Source organism: Mustela nigripes, chromosome 18 (genome assembly GCF_022355385.1).
Source record: "Mustela nigripes isolate SB6536 chromosome 18, MUSNIG.SB6536, whole genome shotgun sequence".
Lineage (NCBI taxonomy): Eukaryota > Metazoa > Chordata > Mammalia > Carnivora > Mustelidae > Mustela > Mustela nigripes.
The window spans coordinates 25,566,586-25,586,357 of NC_081574.1; the positions used below are offsets into that span (position 1 = coordinate 25,566,586).

General features: G+C 36.2%; 1 long non-coding RNA gene across 2 annotated transcripts; it reads right to left on the bottom strand.

The window, feature by feature from the left end:
- Window positions 1–1,158: 1,158 nt before the first annotated feature.
- LOC132006315 (uncharacterized) lies at window positions 1,159–19,018 on the bottom strand. Of its 2 annotated transcripts, none has more exons than XR_009401058.1 (3): window positions 18,957–19,018; window positions 5,263–5,375; window positions 1,159–1,436 (listed from the first exon to the last, which is right to left on the bottom strand). It is a non-coding gene; the product is annotated as an uncharacterized LOC132006315 (long non-coding RNA). The 2 variants fall into 2 exon arrangements; XR_009401057.1 differs by having other exon boundaries at window positions 5,263–5,397.
- Between the last annotated feature and the right edge of the window lie 754 nt (window positions 19,019–19,772).

Here is a 19,772-nt window from a genome sequence, read left to right on the forward strand (position 1 = left end):
AGTTGCCATTTACACTTCAAAAATAAAAGTAGCCTTGGACTTGATTTTTATTTTTTCCATTTTCATCTACTATATAAATCTGACAAGTTGATTGTTGCCAGTGATGTCTAAATTAGAAGGAAGGTACCACTGCACGTGTGATTGGAGAGCTAAATAGCAATGTTATTTCTTCTTGGAAAATGTGCCTAGCAAGATTTTGCCATCAGGTATAGTCTCTACTATCATTCAAAAAAGTAGAAAACAATGATGTGCTCAGATAAGGGCAATGGTGCTTCATTTTTTTTTTTCCCAATACTTTTGGCCAATGAAAATGAAAGTATGTACTGGGTTTTGTCAAAATGCGCACACAGTATATGTTGTAGTAATCCAGAACACCCTAGAATATGTTTTGGCATCCACATTAAGAATACAAAGGTCCAAGAAGGCTGAACTTTTCCATATGTTGAGATGTACACTTTGCACCAATAACCAGTGATAGGAGAACTATAACTATAGGGAGAGTACAAAGATCATCACAGTACCAGACACGAGGGAAAGAAGTTCAAACCTTTCTGCCTAGTGAGTCTTGGTATTAGACTGGCCAAGGAAGACATAACACATTTAAGCACAGAATGGGACAACACTTTTGCTCATAGAGAAAAGAGACAGAGTTGTGTTAACTTCATAATGTCTGTAGGTCCCTCATGGCTAGTGGGTGCCCCTAGAAAATGACACAGGAATTGGCCTATCCACACCCCACTTGTGCTGCAATAGAAGGACCCTAAGCCTCCTGTCTGGAATCTGTATTTCTGAAAGCTGTGGGTTTGCCCGAGGGCCACTGATACAGAGCAAAGGAATACTCATTGATCCTGAAACACAGAAAGATATTCCCACACAAGGAGATAAACCTATTGCAGGCTGTGTGGGCTCTTTATCTACTGGTTAAGAAAATATTCCAGCCCCAAGGCCCATTCTTATGTGGCTGAGTGGAGGCTGCAAGACTACATACCTGGGACTTCCTTTCCCAACAAAAACACCCAGCCCCACAAAAAAGTCAGAAACTCCTCTAAATTAAGATAAATGATGTAATTCTTGGGAAAATCTACATTCAACTTCAGCAATCTCCACAATAGATTGTATTGAATTTACTTGGTTCACAGAATTCATGTCATAGACAAAGCTACGAACATAGAAATATCTAGAATTTGATGATAAGCTTGACTTAATTTTTAAGCATGGATCGAATAAATTACTCAAATATAGGTATAATCTCATCACCTGTAGGGCAAGGAAAGCATTTCTTATGATTTCTAAAATAATTATCATCATATCTTCAAGTAACAAGATGGTGGTTATTACTGTATTTCTTGATGCCCAGTGCTGGCAGGATTCTTGAGTGCAACATGATATGGATGAACCGTAGGGCTTGAGATCAAGGAGAATTACACTGTGAAAATCTGGTGATATGGGAAAAAAAGTTTAGAAAACAGTATTACATTTCTTTATTATGTACACAGCATTTGAAAAAAAAAATCATTTGACATCGTAACTCTGTCTAGAATCTGGTGTGTACTTACTGCTACATAAATTGGGACATCTCAAGAATCTCATTAAATCCACCAAACCTCTCTCAAATACCCAAAGGGAAGAAGCAGATCTGTTCATTGTTTCTTTCTAATAATTCACATTGAAAATAAATGAAAAAATTTGGAAACACATTTTAGAAGGTGATTCGGTTCTTCTGAGTAACTCTTCCAGCTTTGTAATCTATGGACATAAAGTCCTTGAGGTGTATCTCCATAAACTACTACAGGTTTATCCTTTAATTTGAGGGCAGCATAAAATAATACGACACATCACAGTCTGATAGGCAAAGTGAAATCACACCTGTGCACAGTATGTAACAAGAATGAGACAGAAAGGATATCCTAGCCTGTGTCAAGAAAACAGATGTGAAAACACAATTTAAGAAAATATCCTCACTGAAGATAATTTAAGATTAATGTTTTTACCCTCAATAAAGGATGTTATCAAATGTATTAAATTCCAGATGAAAGATCCACAAATCTTTGTAGATTTGTGGATTGTTTTGTCCAACAATTCCTGTTTCTGTATCAAAGAATAGAGAACCTATGCGTAGTTTCATTAGGGTCACCAACAATGCAATCCTAGATAGCTTTTCACTTGTGGGACGCTGCATGGTCTCTAGGCTGCTCAGGTTCCCAAATCTACATTCTTCTCGCATAACATACTGTCTCTGAGTTTATCAGAAAAGACGCATGATTCTCCTGGCTGACAGCAGTTACCCAAATTACAAGTCACTGGGATAAAAACAAACAGCAGATAACCTATACGATGTTTTATTAAGCCTCTTCATTTGCTTACATATGTTTTCCCTATATTTCTTTTGTATATAAAATCTTTTGTATATAAAGTGTGTACTGGATCTGCAACTTTGCAGAATAATCCTTTCCCTGTGAAGCTCACGGTGTGTCAGAAGTACTAAAGAAAATATTAGACCAAAGAAGTAGCTCTTCTATTCAGTATCTGAAATATGCTATGTGAGATTGGAACTACTCCATGAAATATGTAATTATTTACATATGAGAAGTTTGCTGATCATGCCCAGGAGCAGAAAACATTGAAATAGCAGTGATATGCAGCATGTGTTCTTACTGCTTTCTCAGTGGTCTGTGTGCCTAGATAAAAAGCAAGTGCTAAACAAAGAGATGATATTTCAATATAATCAATTGGGCCGATTTACCTTTGTAAAAAGTCTAGAGGCGTGATAATATATCAAAATTCATTGAAAGTATTTTCAAGAGAATGTTTACTTGTTTTTGCTATTTTATTTTCATTCAAATAAGCTATAAAAGCTAGAGCAATGTACACTGTCAAAATGATTATTATAGTACTATTTTTAGACATAAGAGGAAATGCCATGATAATTATTAAAAAGTACATTAGGTAAATGGAGCTTCTGCCCACCCCCCCAACATATCAGTAAAGGTATTTTAATAGAGTCCTGAGTCCTGTTAATGTATCATTTTATTTTTGCTAAATGCAACAGATATTTGCATTTGATTACCATGCTACTGCAGCTGTGTTATAACCCATGAAAATGTCAAGATTTTTAAGTAGAAATTTTGACTACATTGCTGCAATCACTATTAGTTGCTTTTATTTAGCTTCTTATTTTTTAATTTATTTTTTAAGACTTTATTTATTTGTATGAGAAAGAAAGAGAACATGAGCAGGGGGAGGGGCAGAGGGAGAGGAAGATGTAGATTCCCTGCTGAGCAGGGACCTACTGCGATCCCAGGACCCTGAGACCATGACCTGACCTGAAGTCAGACGTTTAACTGACTGAGCCACCCAGGTGCCCTTCTATTCACTGCTTTTAATTTATTCGTAAAGAAATGGATTTATTATTTAGGAGAAATTTTGGTTTTGAAGTCAATAGAACTGAGTTGGACTATGTGCAGCTCTGCTTACTATAGAACAAGGTTCTTAATGGGGTTGGAGAAAAGAACACAAAGTACTTAGCACAGCAGTTGATAAGTAAATGGTAGATTTTATTGTGAACTTATTTTATGCATCATCAGTCCATTCTCATGCAGCAAATAAGATACTTCATTAGAACTAAGAAAGTGGTGTTTTGGAATCAATCCTTGTTTCATCCATTCTTAGTCTGCCTTTAACAGAAGCCTCAAAGTATGTTTGGTGGTAGAACATTTTTGGTTTTCGTGATGCAGACAAAAATATGAAGGGAAGTCCCTGTTATAACTTTTATTTCCCATTGTAAATCATAACAGATCTATTACCCATCAATATATTACAATCCTCTTGAATATAATTGTAATTGAATTAGTATCATTAATTTTGCAATTCATCATACATATTTTACCTATAATTAAAATAGAAATGCCTTTTACTTCTTCAAAAATTCCTTATTTTTCAAGTTATAAAAAAATGCTACAAATTAGTCCAAGTTAAGCTTATGCAGCCCTCACAATATTTAGTGAACAAACAAGTTGTTTCCACCTATATAGGCAGGATATTTTGTTAGTTGTTTCTGGGAGATGCGAAAGAAATGATACATTCATCTTATTCTCTTTGCTTTTACCTTTACCAGAAAGATAAGGCATGTAAATAATCAACTTTAATACAAAGCATGATTCAGGAAAAAATGAGTAATGAATGTGTGCATGTCTGTGTGTGTGTGTGTGTGTGTGTGTGTGCGTGCGCGTGTGTGCAAATTTAAATGTGTAGATATGTTGCCTCTTTGTTTAGTTGACTGTTGGCTTTGCAGAAGCTTTTTATCTTGATCAAATCCCAAAAGTTCATTTCACTTTTATTTCCCTTGCCTTTGGAGACATGTTTTGAAAGAAGTTAATGTGGCCAGTGTTGAAGAGGTTACTGCCCATGTTATCCTCCAGGATTTTGATGGATTCCTGTCTCATCTTGAGGTTTTTCATCCACTTAGATTTTATCTTTGTGTATGGTGTAAGAGAATGGTTGAATTTCATTCTTCTGTATATACTTGTTCAATTTTCCCAGCACTACTTATTGAAGAGACCGTCTTTTTTCCATTGGATTTTTTTTTTTCCTGATTTGTCAAAGATTAGTTGACCATAGAGTTGAGGTCCATATCTGGGCTGTCTATTCTGTTCCATTGATCTCTGCGTTTGTTTTTGTGCAGTACCATGCTATCTTGGTGATCACAGCTTTGTAATATAGCTTGGAATCAGGCAACATGATGCCCCCAGCTTTGTTTTTCTTTTTCTGTGTTTCTTTGGTGATTTGGGGTCTTTCCTGGTTCTACACAAATTTTAGGATTGTTTCTTCCATCACTTTGAAAGTGCCATTGGAATTTTGATAGAATGGGAGGAGATATTTGCAAATGACACAACAGATAAGGGGATTTTATCCAAAATCTATAAAGAGCTTCTCAACTCAACATCCAAAAAATAAATAATTGAGTCAAAAAAATGTGCAGAAATCATGAACAGACACTTCCCCAAAGAAGACTTACAAATGGCTAACAGACACATGAAAAAATGTTCATCATCATTACCTATCAGGGAAAATCAAATCAAAACACATTGAGATACTACCTTATACCAGTTAGAATGACAAAAATTGACAAGGCAAGAAACAACAAATGTTGGAGAGGGTGTGGAAAAAGGGAAACACTTTTATACTGTTGGTGGGAATGCTAGTTGGTATAGCCACTTTGGATAACAGTGTGAAATTTCCTTAAAAAATTAAAAATAGACTTACCTTATGACCGAGCAATTGCACTACTGGGTATTTACTACAAAGATACAGATGTAGTGAAAAGAAGGGGCACATGCTCTCCATTGTTCATAGCAGCAATGTCCACAATAGCCAAGCTGTGGAAGGAGCCGAGATGCCCTTTAACAGATGAATGGATAAAGATATATGGACCTTATATATATAATGGAATATTACTCAGCCATCAGAAAGGATGAATACCCACCATTTGCATCAACATGGACAGAACTGGAGGGGATTATTCTAAGTGAATTAAGTCAAGCAGAGAAAGACAATTACCATGTGGTTTCACTTACATGTGGAACATAAGGGCTAGCATGGAGGACATTAGGAGAAGGAAGGGAAAAATGAAGGGGTGGAAATCAGGGGGGGAGATGAACCATGAAAGACTATGGACTACAGGAAGCAAACTGAGGGTTTCGGTGGGGCTGGGTGAGCCTGGTGAAGGGTATAAAGGAGGGCACAGATTGCATGGAGCACTGGGTGTTGTATGCAAACAATGTATCATGGAACACTACATCAAAAACTAATGATGTATTGCATGGTGACTAACATAATAAAAAAATCACTATTGATAAAAACACTCAAAAAAATTAAAAAAATGAGTAGGTATTTTGAATCATGGGGATCTACTGGATTAGGGATCATGCAAGAGGGTTTATCCTATGGAAATTCATGCATGACTCCTTGAGGGTCTTGAGTTGGTTGGCAAAGGAGAGAGATGATTTTAAGTACATCATAGTATATACTACTCATAGTCTAATACTCAGGCCCATTTTAGGGAACGGCACCAAAATTAAAGAAAAAGTTAAAAATTATGCATGTATTAATCATGTTTTTACAGAAAAGAAAGTGCAAACCTTCCATACTTAAAATTTTTATGAAGTCATTTTTTTATTTAGTTTTTAAGATTTTATTTATTTGTCAGAGAGAGAGAGAGAGAGAGAGAGAGAGAGCGCACAACAGGAGGAGCAGCAGGCAGAGGGAGAAGCAGGCTCCCTGCTAATCTGGGGGCCTAATGTAGGGCTTGATCCCAGAACCCTGGGATCATGAGCTGAACTGAAGGCAGATGCTTAACCATCTGAGCCACCCAGGCATCCCCAAGTGATTTATTTTAGTATATGAGTAATAACTACTGCAAAGTTAAGAAAGCACAAAAAAAATAAGTAAGAAAGCAGAACTCCATTATACCAGCACCCAAAAATAGTCACTTCTTTGTTACTTTCAGATAATTTTGAATGCATTTTAGTGCACTTATACTATTTTTTGTTTTACAAAATAATAGGCCATATTAATGTAAATTTGGTAGACTGCCTTTTTTTTTTTTTTCCTGTTAACAACATATCAAACACGTTCCATTTCTTTCCTTAAATGGATTGTGTGTGGCTTTTTGCACACTTTTTCTTTAAGATACATCCCTTGAAGTCTTGGGTCAAGGGAGGCATATTTAATATTTCTCTAAATATATCACAATCCAAAAAGGTTGTGCCAGTTTATACTTTCAGCAAGTTTGGAACATGTATTTGATAGTTCTCATTTCCCTTAATGTATGGAGAAATGAGCATTTGCATATATCATAAGTGTGGTTTTTTTTAAATCAATATTTTCACTTGCTTTTATTTTGATAGAAACACATAGCATTTTATTAATTTAAAATTAGTTTTTAAATGCTTATTTTAGTCAAATATTTTTAAATACTTTCTGGGTTTTTTAAATGAAAATAGGCAGTTTTTTCTGACCTTAGTAATTGTTCTTCGTGAATCTGTTGGGTTTAATATATTGATTAGTTTTAAGAGCACTTTATGAACTTGGACTAATTACCCATTGTTACAATTTGCAATATTTTCCTATTTATTCTTTGTGATTTTTTCTTTTGTCCTATAGAGAATCCAAATTTTATTTTTCCATAGATGAATTTAGTAGTCATAGAAGCTTATTGAGAGGCCACCTTTCCCACACTGATGTGTGATATCACATCTGCTATACAAGTTTCCAAAATTACTTATGTCTGTTTATGGGACTCTTTTTGCCTTTACGTGGTTGCATTTGTTCATTCTGACACTAGTAGCAACTATCTTACTGACTTGTTTTTTTAGTAGTGAAAATCCCCCCATCTTGTTCTTGGAAGCTGGCTCAGCTATTTCTTTTTTAAAGAAAGGGGAGAGAGGTGGTTGGGGAGGGGCAGAGGGAAAGGAAGAGAATCTTAAGCAGGTTCTATGCCCAGCACAGAGCCTGATCTACTGAGCCACCCAGATTCCCCTGGCTCAGCTATTTTTGACCACTTCTTTTCCAAATAGATTTTAAGACTCCCTGTTGGGATTTGATTTAAATTATACTGACATTACAGATTAATTTGAGGCAAACTGACATCAATGATATTAATTCTTCCCAACCACTGATAAAACATATTCTTGAAGTAATCAGGTTTTTTTTTTCTTGAAATCCCTTAAAATGTAATCTCTGCATGCTATTGCACATTTTGTTATATTTTGTGTAAATCTTATAGGTTTGGTAGCTTCTATGAATGTGATTTTTATTTTCCTATGTAACTTTCAAGTTGATTTGTAGTGACATGCTAGAGCTGATACCACCTTGCAAGGGCAGTTGTGTGGATCTCTTCTCAGTCCTGCTTCGGTGACACCACACTGGCAGCTTGCAATCAGCCATGGCTGGGCGTGCCTGGGTGGCTCAGTCAGTTAATGGCAGACTCTTGGTTTTGGCTCACATCATGATCTGAGGGCTGTGGGATTGAGCCCTGTGTCCGGCTCTGTGCTCACGGGCGAGTCTGTTTGGGATTTATTTTCTCCCTCTGCTCTTTTCTCTCTCTCTCTCTCTCTCATGGTCTCAAATAAATAAATACATACATAAATCTAAAAAAAAAAAAAAAGAAAGAAAAAAAGAAATGGGAATAGTTACACCACAAAAATCAGCAGATACTGCATAGCAGTGTCTTCCTTTTTTCCTTTCCTCTCTTCCGCTCCCTTCCCTTCCATGTTGCCCCTCCCTCCCTTCCCCATTCCTTCCTTTTCCTTTCTTAAATATCAGGACATAGCTGGTTTTAGATACTTAACAGAAAGAGTAGATTTTTGTAATGCTAATCTTGGATCTAATGAAATTTTAAATCTTTTATTAATTTCTATTCATCTGTAGATTATCTTGGGTTTTTATACATAGACATCAAATAAACTGCAAATACCCGTTTTATTTCTTTCTTTCCAATTCTTATACATATTTTATTTTGTCATTTAGAACCTCTTGTACAATTCTGAATAAAAAATCATGAAAGAAGGCATGTTTGTCATGCCTCAGAAGTTCAGTGGAATTACTTTTCAAGTTTTACCATTAAGTATGATGCTTGTCCTAAGTTTTTGTTAGCTAGCTATTATCACCTATGACTTCTATGTTGCTAAAACCACAGGCAAATTCTCAGTTCTCATTTTATGTGGCCAGTCAGGCACACCAAGTGCAGTTGACCTCTCCATGGAGCCCTTCAACTTCAGAACACCAGACTCCTATTTTTCTTTCTCCCCCTCTAGCTGTTCTTACTGTCCTTACTGGTTCTTTTTCATTTCCCTTATTTTGAAATGTTCGAGTTCCAGAAAATGGTTATTGAATTTCTTCTCTCTTGTAATTATACTTACTTGTGACTTCAAATACAGTTGACCCTTGAATAACACAGGTGTTAAGGGCACCAACCCTTTGCTCCTGCAGTCAAAAATCCTCATGTAACTTCTGATTCCATTCAAACTTAACTACTAATAGCCTACTGGTGACCAGAAGCCTTCAGATAACATAAATGGCCAATTAATACATATTTGTATGTCATATGTATTATATATTGCATCCTTTAAATATAGTAAGGTAGAGGAAAATGTTAAGGACATCATAAGGGATAGAAAGTACATTTACAGCACCATATTGTATTTATAAAAAAAAAAATCCATGTCATAAGTAGATTCATGCAGGTCAAACCCATGTTGTTCAAAGTTCAACTATACTTCTATTCTTTGATGAGGTCTAATTTGTATCTCTAGTTTGTTCAGCTCTTCTGAACTTTAAATTTGCATCTATAACTGCTTACTCATCTCCTCTACTTCAATGTCTAATATGCATTTCAAAGTGAACACCTGATATTTGCCACCCCTGCACGACCAGACATGTTCTCCCTGCACCTGTCAGTTACTCAGGCCAAAACCTTTGGCATCCTCTCTTTTACACTCCACAATTAGTTTGTGAGTAAATCATGGTAGTTCTATAAATTTATGTGACTGTTTACAAAATAAGTTTCTACCGCCCTCAGTGTTGCTGCCCTAGTCTTAAGGACCATCATTTTTTCCCTCTAGCTCTTTTTTCTTTTTTCTTCTCTTTTTTTTTTTTTTTTTTTTAAGCGTCCTTCCTCTTTGGTCTTTCTGTGTTTGATCTTCTATTTCAGAGCATTTCTTAAGAGCAGCCAGTACATGAAAAATCATGTGATGTATCATATCTCTCCTCTGTTTGAAATTCTCCAGAGGGTTCCCATCTCTTCCATCTCATCATCATTTCCAGGGCCCCTTGTGGTTTTCTGCCCTCCTTGTCTCTCCGACCTCGTCTCCTACTACTCTCCCCACCCCAACAACACAGGTCTTCTTGGTCCCCTACCTGATGGACCAGATAGGCCCCTCGCTCTGGACTTGGCACTTGCCATTTTCTCTGACGAAAGTGCTCTTCCCCCTTACTTTCTCCCATGTTTACTCAAATGTCACTTGTCAGTAAATCTTGTCCTACTCCTTCAATCTAAATATTTAACTTACCCCTTCTCCCATGATGCTGATCATCTCTTTTCCCTGCATTATTTTCTTCTCTTTTGGAGACAGTCACTAGTAATTCATATATTTGTTCTTCTGTAATGTCTTAAATTCTTTTTTATCATGGTAAAAAAGTCATAAGATTTATCATTTTAACCATTTCTAAGTGTAGAGTTCAGTGGAGTTTAGTGTTTTTACATTGTTGTGTAACCGATCTCCAGAACCTTTTCATTTGCAAAACTAAAACTCTGTGTCCGCTAAATAATGCCCCACTTCCTCTCCTCTCCACACCTGGTCATTGCCAGTGTGATTTCTTAACATGGTTTATGATATTAAGAGGTTTTTCCTTGAACCAGCTTTTCATTTCTAGTGAAAATATGCTACTTGAGTATCATGTATTACCATTATTTAATGTACTGCAACTTGCAAATATTTTACTTAGGATTTTTTTCATTTATGTTTTAGTTGGTCAAAATATTCTTTTCTTCTGCCTTTTTAAAAATTTGTTACATATTTTGGGGTGCCTGGGTGGCTCACTCAGTTGGGTGTCTGACTCTTGATTTCCACTCAGGTCATGATCTCAGGGTCATGAGATTGAGCCCTTTGAAGGGCTTGCACTGAGTATGGGGCCTGCTTGGGATTCTCTCTCTGCCTCTCCCTCTGCCCATCCCTGCACACCCCACTAATCCACTCTAGCTACATAAGTAAATAAATAAATAAACATTTTTCAGTTTTATTGAAGTATAATTGACAAAATTATAATATGTTTTAATGTGTACTTGATGATTTGATACATATAAATTGTGGAAGAATTTGCACAAATGAGTTAACATATCCAGCAACTCACATACTTATCTTTTATTTTCTTTACTACCCTTATAAATCAAAGTTGATTTTGCCTCACACAATGAGATGGGTAATTTTTCCCCTTTTTTTCTTCTCTGAAAAAGTTTGTATAAAATAGAAATTATTTGTAGCTTCAGTAGACTAGATGTTATTATGTTATTTAGATTTTCTATTTTCTTAAGTCAAATTTAACATTTTCTAGAAAATTATTCATTTAACTTTGAAATATTGGTAAAAAGTTTTCAAATAGTCCCATTATGACTTTCTAAGTCTGAAAATATATCTCCTTTTTAAATTGCTGCTATTGTATATTGTGTCTTGACTTATTTTGTTTTTCTCAGCTTTCTTAACTTGCTATTATATATAGTACTAGGTCCATTTGGATTTCTTCTCTGTAAAACCCTGATTTCCTGGTCCACACTTTTTTTGGCAAAGCAGCTAAATCTACTCCTGTAGAAGCTATGCATGTTTATTGCCTAAGAAATATACAACTGTAGGAGAGGAAAAGCGGTGTATATGTTATTTGAGAAAGAATGGTCCTCACTTATCCCCTGACACAGTGTTATGCCGGGTAATTGTTATACCAAAATCATATGTCAAATGTACATTAAAAGTTGACAACATTTCCAGCTGACTTTAATAAGACAAATGGAAATTATAGTAAAGCTAATGGAAAGAGCTGGATGATTATTTGTTAAAAAAGGAAAAAAAAACACAGGGTTTCAAAAGGGTTTAGGGTGGTCATGGTGGGGACTGCTGAATTACTCATAAAAAAGAAGGAATGACAGTGATGAAATATGGTCAAAGCTACAGTTTCAGGGTTGAAATCCTTCTCCTAGTTACATCAAGTCCAGAAGGAAGGCAGGTGGGAAGCTAAGAATCCAAAGAAAGTAGCTAAAATTGATGAATGAGGGAGCGAGTGTGAGCAGATAAAGAGATGAGAGGGCCAGAGATTAGAGGCTGAGATCCTCGAGGTAGATCATAGTTCAGGGACAATCAGATGGCAGTACTTACCCCTTCACAGGCTACAAAGTCTTTGCCCTGAGAAGTGAGACAGAAATGAGAAAAGAGGAGAGACAGTGGGGAGTCTTCACTGTTTTTGCTCAACTCCCCTGGGAATGCCAGCCTTCTGTTGCAGCTCCAAGGGTATTTTCATATTTACACTCAGTGCACCATCTGTTATTTTCCTGCCTGACTCATTATGAAATCTCCCATACATGCTGGAGCAACTGAAATCTCTGTACTTCACTCTGGAAATGAAAATTGTGATGACCAGGAAGTCAGAGCTACAGGCAGTGACTCTCCCCGATCCAATGTGTCTGGGTCACAGCGGGGGGATTGTGACCACCCACATCTCCAGCAGCTGGTCATTGGTGCTGGGTTGCTGGCTTCTGCCTGACCCAGTGAATGAGGGGTCATTTCTAAGTGGTTTATAAACAAATGCAGCAGGGAAAGCCTGAGGAATGTGACCAACACCTCTCTCTGAGGGATGAGTATGGAGACACAGATCCCAATTACACCTGAAGAGTTTGAATATGTATTGAAGATCTCTCCAGTCCCCCCTCCCCCTATATTATTTGACTGTAGGGAAACAAATAAACATACAAAAAAAAAAAAAAAAAGACTGGGAAATTAAGCCTGAACTCCAATTTCTAAATAAAGAAACTAGAGTCTCTGAGCCAATTTTCCCAAGTCAGTTTAAAGGTAGAAGTTTACAATTCAAATGATAAACTCCTATAGGAAGGTATGAGAGAGAGAAGGGATTAAAACATTAATGATGACAAATCTTCAAACTGGAACATTAGGGAAGCTTCGTTATGTTTCTTTTTCAGAATTTATTCTTTTGTAGGGCTGGGAAAAGGAAGCACAAGGCTTAATAAACTAAGGGTTTTTAATCTAATGCATTTGCTTTAATTCAAAGGAACCCACAGGCTCCCACCTATTTACCATGTTAATATGCACATTTCTCGGGCCACCTGGGTGGCTCAGTGGGTTAAGCCTCTGCCTTTGGCTCAGGTCACGATCTCAGGGTTCTGGGATAGAGCCCTGCATCGGGCTCTCTGCTCAGCAGGGAGTCTGCTCCCTTCCCCCCACCTCTCTGCCTACTTTGTGATCCCTGTCTGCTAAATAAATAAATAATTTTTTTAAAAAAAAAATGCACATTTCTCATGAAATCATTCTATAGTACTATTTGTTTGCTTGTTTGTTTTGGAGAGGGAGCAAGAGCAGGAGAGAGCAGGGGGAGAGGTAGAAGGAGAGGGAGAGGAGCTTGACATGGGACTCAGATGTCATGACCCTCAGATCATGACTTGAGCTGAAATCAAGAGTTGGAAGTTTGACTGAGCCATGTAGGCACCCCAAGCATTCTAGAGTACTTAATAAATACTAGAGACTTTCTAAAGTCATAGAAAAGGAACACATTTCCTTGACTTGAACAGAACAGAAAATTAGTTCTCATTACTTTTCCTGCTGTTTAATTTCTTAGTTTCAGGTCAATAGGGAGCAATACAAAATAACCAGCAAACTAAGCAGGGGGGAAATATATATATATATATATGTATATACACACACTTTTATATGTGTGTGCGTATCTCAGTGTCTAATAAATTAGACTATATTTTCAACAGACAGATGGCATTGTGAATCTTAATACTTGCTAGGTTGCCTTCTGTGTGCTGTTCTAAAAAGTTAAAAATTGAAGGAAGCATTTCTGCACTTTCCAACAGCATCAGCAGGAGTGTGAAATAATTCTTCCTTTCAGTCTGCTCAACTTGTACTTGGTTAGTCTATTATGCTATATAAAGGCTATAACAACAACAAAAAAAAAGAACGGAAAGCAAAATTCAAGTGTGGTGTCTGTCACATCCAAGACTGGGAACGGGTACTAGGCTGTTTGCTGAAGGATATAATTTTGCCCTTTGTCTTAATTAGCAGTTGGAAGATTGTGAAGCATAAAAATGGGGTGACATAGAAAAATAAATGCCTGTTCACCTGCAGCCATCAGGGTCCTAAATTATTTTCTCTTCCTCTGAAACTGGCATAGTCATGCTAGAAAAGGAATGATCTGATTTAATAATATGAGATAGAATGTATGAACCAGAAATTCAGTAGTTTATAGAAGCATGAAGATCTTTGTATTCACCATAAGCATTCTTCACTTTCTGCATGCTCTTTTTATTCAGTCACAGTTTAATTGTGTGTTATTCAGAATTTATTTTAAAAAGAGCAAGTACTGCCTCTGACCTTTGAAAATCATAAAGCACTGTAGAAACATACACAATATTGTTATTTGGGTTTTAATTATTCTTACTGGTGTTGAGATTTGTGTCTAGAATCAGATTAGAGTCTGATGACATCTCAAAGGTTAGTGGAGCCATGATACCATACCATTAGGTGGAATTGCAAAAAGTGCCATTCAATATTCAGATGGCATTTACTGAACATCTTCTATGGCAGGACTGCATTTGACACTTATCTGTAAGTAGGGTTACCAGATTTAGGGGGGAAAAAAAAGCAGATCTAAACAAACCATACCAGAATAGGACAACCAGTTAAATTTGAATTCAGATGAACAACTAATCATTTATTATTATAATTATTTTCTTATTCCAATGTTATCCAAATATTACATGGGCACCCTTATATAAAACAATGATTTGTTGTTTACCTGAAATTCATATTTAATTGAGCATCCTGAGTTTATCTGGCAATGCTAAAATTCAAAGATGAAAAGTCATAATCTCTGATCTTGGAAACCTTCCTGTAATGAAGTGGTCAGTATGTCTATATTACTGTTTGGAGCTGCAGTAGAAATGGAACAGCATGCTTTATGAACACAGAAGAATGGATAAGCTAACTCACTGAGCCCAGCTCTCTTTCTTTCTTCGCTAGAAGAGTGCCCATAGGCTGCTCAAAAGTATTTTATTGTATGCCAAGATACTCCAATCCTATGTGAGAGAGATTTCTTTTTTCCTCCCCAGATCAACTCTTATAATGGCACAGAATTGGAAGTGGATAAGGGTCAGTTCAAATAGTCTGAACAAGCCTGTGGAAATCACCCTGCCTTGAGTTTGTGTAACTGGGAAGCTTCTCAAGTCACATAATATCAAATACTGATTTTAAGCAACATGTAATACAAAAGCAAAATTCTAACTGATTTGGAATTTGCATCAGGTCACATGTTCTATTTCTTACCCCTAAGGAATGGGTGGTACAGTTATAACTATGTTTCTATTTTCTACCATCCACACCCACGTGCTGTAACTGAGTCCCTATCCAAATGCTGAATTTTGTCATGAACTCATAGCTGCCAGATTGTTGCCTCTCAGAGAAGAGGAAGTAGCCTGGAGCTAGATTTAGAATCTCTGCACTTTAGCCCTTATTCTGCCTCATTTGTTACATGACTTGATTCTAAATTAAATTAGATAGTTGAAATAGATACTTTCTAAAGATTTTACAACTCTAGAAATTCATAGCTTTAAAATCAAGAAATAGAAATCTAACCTTCCATTTATCCTCAAATTAAAGGTAGGGCCCCAAACTCAAATGCCTATAGGGGTCAGTTTGGTAAGTAAATGAGTGACAACAGATGGAGTTCACTGTGGCTTCAAAAACATACATTTTTAAGTTGTCAGGAAGCTTCAGCTCTGGACAGTGCTTCTGATAAGGGAGTAAGAACCACTGTGGCTAGATACTGAAAGATAGCAAGATGTTTACAAAAGTTGGAAATGCGTATTTTTACATAAAAGCTTTTAGTTATGATATAGCAGTTATTAATGCAGTATTTTTAGAAGATGAGAAAAGAATTTTGCCATGTAGATGTGGTCTTTATTCTTCTAGTCTGTCCCTGATTTAAAGCATAATCATGTCCATAAGTTTAGTTTATGTTTGTTTTTGCCCACATTTCAAATCACTGGAGTTTTTGTCCTTATTTGTGGCCTCTTATGTTCTGAAGTAATGTGCAGATTTTGAACAAAGATTCTTGAATTTGCATATGTATATTGCATATGTTGCCCTTTTCCTAGTGACTTTGTACTAATAATTATGATAAACACCTGTTGAGCATTTATATGGTCCAGAAACTGTTCTAAGTGTATATATTTTGATTTCATCTACAATAAAGCTGTTTTAGATAAACATTATTATTATCCAGTCTGGCAGTGTTTCAGGTAATCTTTGCTCTTTAACAAAGAACCCCCAAAGTTATTAACTTAAAACAACAACAGTTTATCATTTCTAATGATTCTGTGGGTGGGTAATCTGGATGATTCTTCTGCTGGTGCCACCTGGGACTCGTCACATGGTCTACCATCATCTGATGGCTCAACCGAGGCTGAAGGGTCTAAGACGGTTTCACTCACACATCTGGCTGTTGGCTGTCAGCTAGGGTACCACGTGTCTCCTCCACATGAAACCTATTAGGCTGGAAAGCGCCTCTCTATAGCATGGTGTTCTGATACCCAGAAGGTGCAAATGAGAGCTGCAAAGCCTCTTCACACCTAAGCCCAGAATGTGCATTTGTCACACACACCCTTTATAGTCTGTTGGTCTAAACAATTCATGGGACTAGCCAAGATTCAGGGTGGGGGGAGACTACACAAAGGCACTCATTTAGGGAGACATATTCCATCTGAGGCCATTTTGTAACAATCTACCATATAGAAATACCTAAACTGAAGCATAGAAAGTATGATTATTTGTTTTAAATCATACCATTTGTAGGTAACAGAATTAGGTTTTGAGCCATCTATGCCTCTCATTGTTATTTCAGGCCAAAAGTTGTTATTCTAGTAACATCACATTTTATCCAGTGTAACTTCGTGAAGGATAACATTTATTTAGAGATATTAGGTTTTGTTCTTTATTTTAAAAATCACCTTGTAATTATTCTTGGATTGCCATTCACTTAAAAAGCTGCCTATATGGAGTTTTAAACAATTTTAATTGATACTTAATGTTCTGCCCTTTGGTTTAAATGCCAAAAGAGATAGAAAAAATATGCATTCATATTTAGATCTTTGTTTTTGCCTTTACAGATAGAAAAGGTGTGTTAAGTAATGTAGAATCAGTGACATTCGTTCATTCCATCTAGAACAAGATAAGGGAGGGGGGAAAAGATGGTAGCTAACACATCTTCTATTCATAAAGAAAAAAAAAGATAAAAAACTGTAACTGTAGATAATTCTGAGAAATACATTCTAAAAATGTTCTCAGCTTGCTTTTAATGGGGTTAGGTGTACATCTGAGACTTGAATGCATTATTGGAAATGACTTCTTCAAGCAAATAAAGATTTCATATCCTAGAAAATTAAGTTGCTGACCAGCATGTCAGATTAAACAAATGAAATATCATTCCTTAACATTCTAGGAAAAGTATTGGGATACTTAATGCAAATCAGAAGGACTCTTCATTGGTAAGATTGACTGGGGGTTCTATTTTGAGATACAAATCAACCTACAAAATTAAGTATACAATATTTTATGAAGTGCTCAAAAGTTGACCTAACTTTTCTTTATCAGCTGTTAAAAAATAGTTTCAATTTGATTGGTCATCAATTATTTATAAATTGTTTCCTTTCTCCAAATAGTACTGCATAGTTTTTGTGTGGTCCAATTTAGATCTATATACAAGGGAACAAATCAGAGAGTTGCAATGAAATGGGTTTAACAGGAATAAGAAAACGTAGAAAGCATCTAGGACTATGTGGACTTGTCAAGATTTGTGAGATATTGAGTCAAAGACACAACACTTATTCGCTTCTTGGAGATAAGAACGTTTGTGCTCCTAGGATAAAATATAGGAAAATTCAGAACTTGGGGGCTCTCATTTCAGTGTTATTAACAACAGCTTTGAGCTTGTCAAATAACTTTCATTTACCCCAGTTTCTATCCTTTATAATGGATATAAATACATAAACTTGCTTTAGGGGCAGAGCGGGATATTTTTTTTCTTCCATAGACTTAAAATAGTTTCAAGTGATTGCGAAGGAAGTCTACATTCCTCATCATCGTGTTGCCCTGGTCCTATGTCTGTGTCAAATTTATACTGGGCAGAATGGGTGGCAGTCACAGGGAGGTGAGGGGTCCTGGAGCTGGGAACGGCTGAAACAGGAAGGGTCGCTTGGTCTCCACTATGAACAGAATGGGGTGACAAAGCCATTTCCCCTCTACTGTCTTGTGATTCCACTTCCTTATAAAAAAGCCCAGATGCTTCCAGCATATGAACATACCTTATGACTGTGACAGATTTGTTTTCTTTTAATAGTACAAGGTAAACCGAACTCCATTTTTTGTTTGTTTTGTGGAAAGCATGATTCTGTCTGGATGTACTGTTACAGAAAACACAATCAAATGTACAAATATTTATACTCAGTTTAAGAGATATGCTTACAGATTTTGAGGGAAACTGATGTTTCAACACTTAAAGAGTATCATGAAAATATTAGAAATCTTGAAACTAGACATTATTCATTTGTTCAACAAATACTTATTAAACAATTACTACTTTTGGATATTCTATTTAACATTGTCTTCCACAAAATAAGACATGGTTTGGGTTCATGGATTTTGTTCATGAGATGCTGCTAGCCTCAAAAGAGAAATCTAACCTTTGCCAACATCAGTTGAATGAAAATCATCAGCAGGATCTACAGAGCAATGGTCTCCACATAATGTGATTCTAACCTACATAATAAGAAATGCAGCAGTGTATATACAGAGAATACTTTTGTTTTATGTAACAGCGACATGCACTACAGTTTATTACAACCTCCATGCAAATAATTTTTGCTGAGATTTTTCAAAGGGCCAGATTTAGGAATAAAAGAGAAAAGCAGCTGTATTTATTTGCATATATTTACATGAACACTGCACATTCTTCATTAGAAATTAGAATTTTAAAAGTTACCTCAAAAATGTAATTTCAAAGTTTTCTTTTCTCAATACTTTCTTATAACCCGATTTAGGGTTCCCAAGTATCCATACCAAAGGTTTGGAATACATATTTAAAACCTTTTTTCACTAACCACATTAAAAAGATAAAACATTTACCTTCCATAAATGTTGTAGATGTGCACATTGCTGAAATCTGAGCCCAGAGAAAGGGATAGCCAGGGTAATGACAGAGTGGCTGGAGCTAAGGAAGGAAGAAAGACAATTAGTCCCACATCCTGTTCTCCTTTCCATCAGAGTCAGCGTTGTGGTTCCACTCATCAGTCCCTTCATGTCGAGAAAGAAAAACAAGGCTTCAATGTATTTTTAGGTAGTTCAGGCTTTCACTGAAATTTCAGTTCTGTTTCTGTTTTCCAGTTAGGGTTGTTGAAATAGTTGACAACAGCAATAATAATGACAGCCATTACATGTTGTTTCCATGACATCTGCCAGTGACTTGCTAAATGCCTTTTTCATTGGTAGAGAAAAAAAATCCTATGAGGTAGGTAGTATAATTAGACTTCATTTTCAGGTAAAGAAACTGACATTCACAGAAGTGACCTGAACAAAGACACAGAGTTATTAATAAGTGGGCTAACCAAGATTCAAATTAGATCTGATTCCAAATATTGGGATGTTTACATCTACTTACCTTGCTAAGAAAAGCCATAAGGCAATAACTAAAATAGAACAAACTATGCATATGAGAAAAGCAAACCCAAACCATTTAGATGGGAATAAAGATGGGGTTAACACATATGTTAAGTGTCCATGTTGAAGTGATTATACATTTTTATATAAATCATGCATACAGAAATATAGCAAAACAGATTTTTTTAAAAAAATTCTCACCCTCTGTATTGAAAGCAGGAGCTTAAAAAATTAAAAAGAAAGAAAGAAGAAAAGAAAAAAGCTCAGTGATCAGCCAAGAAGTAC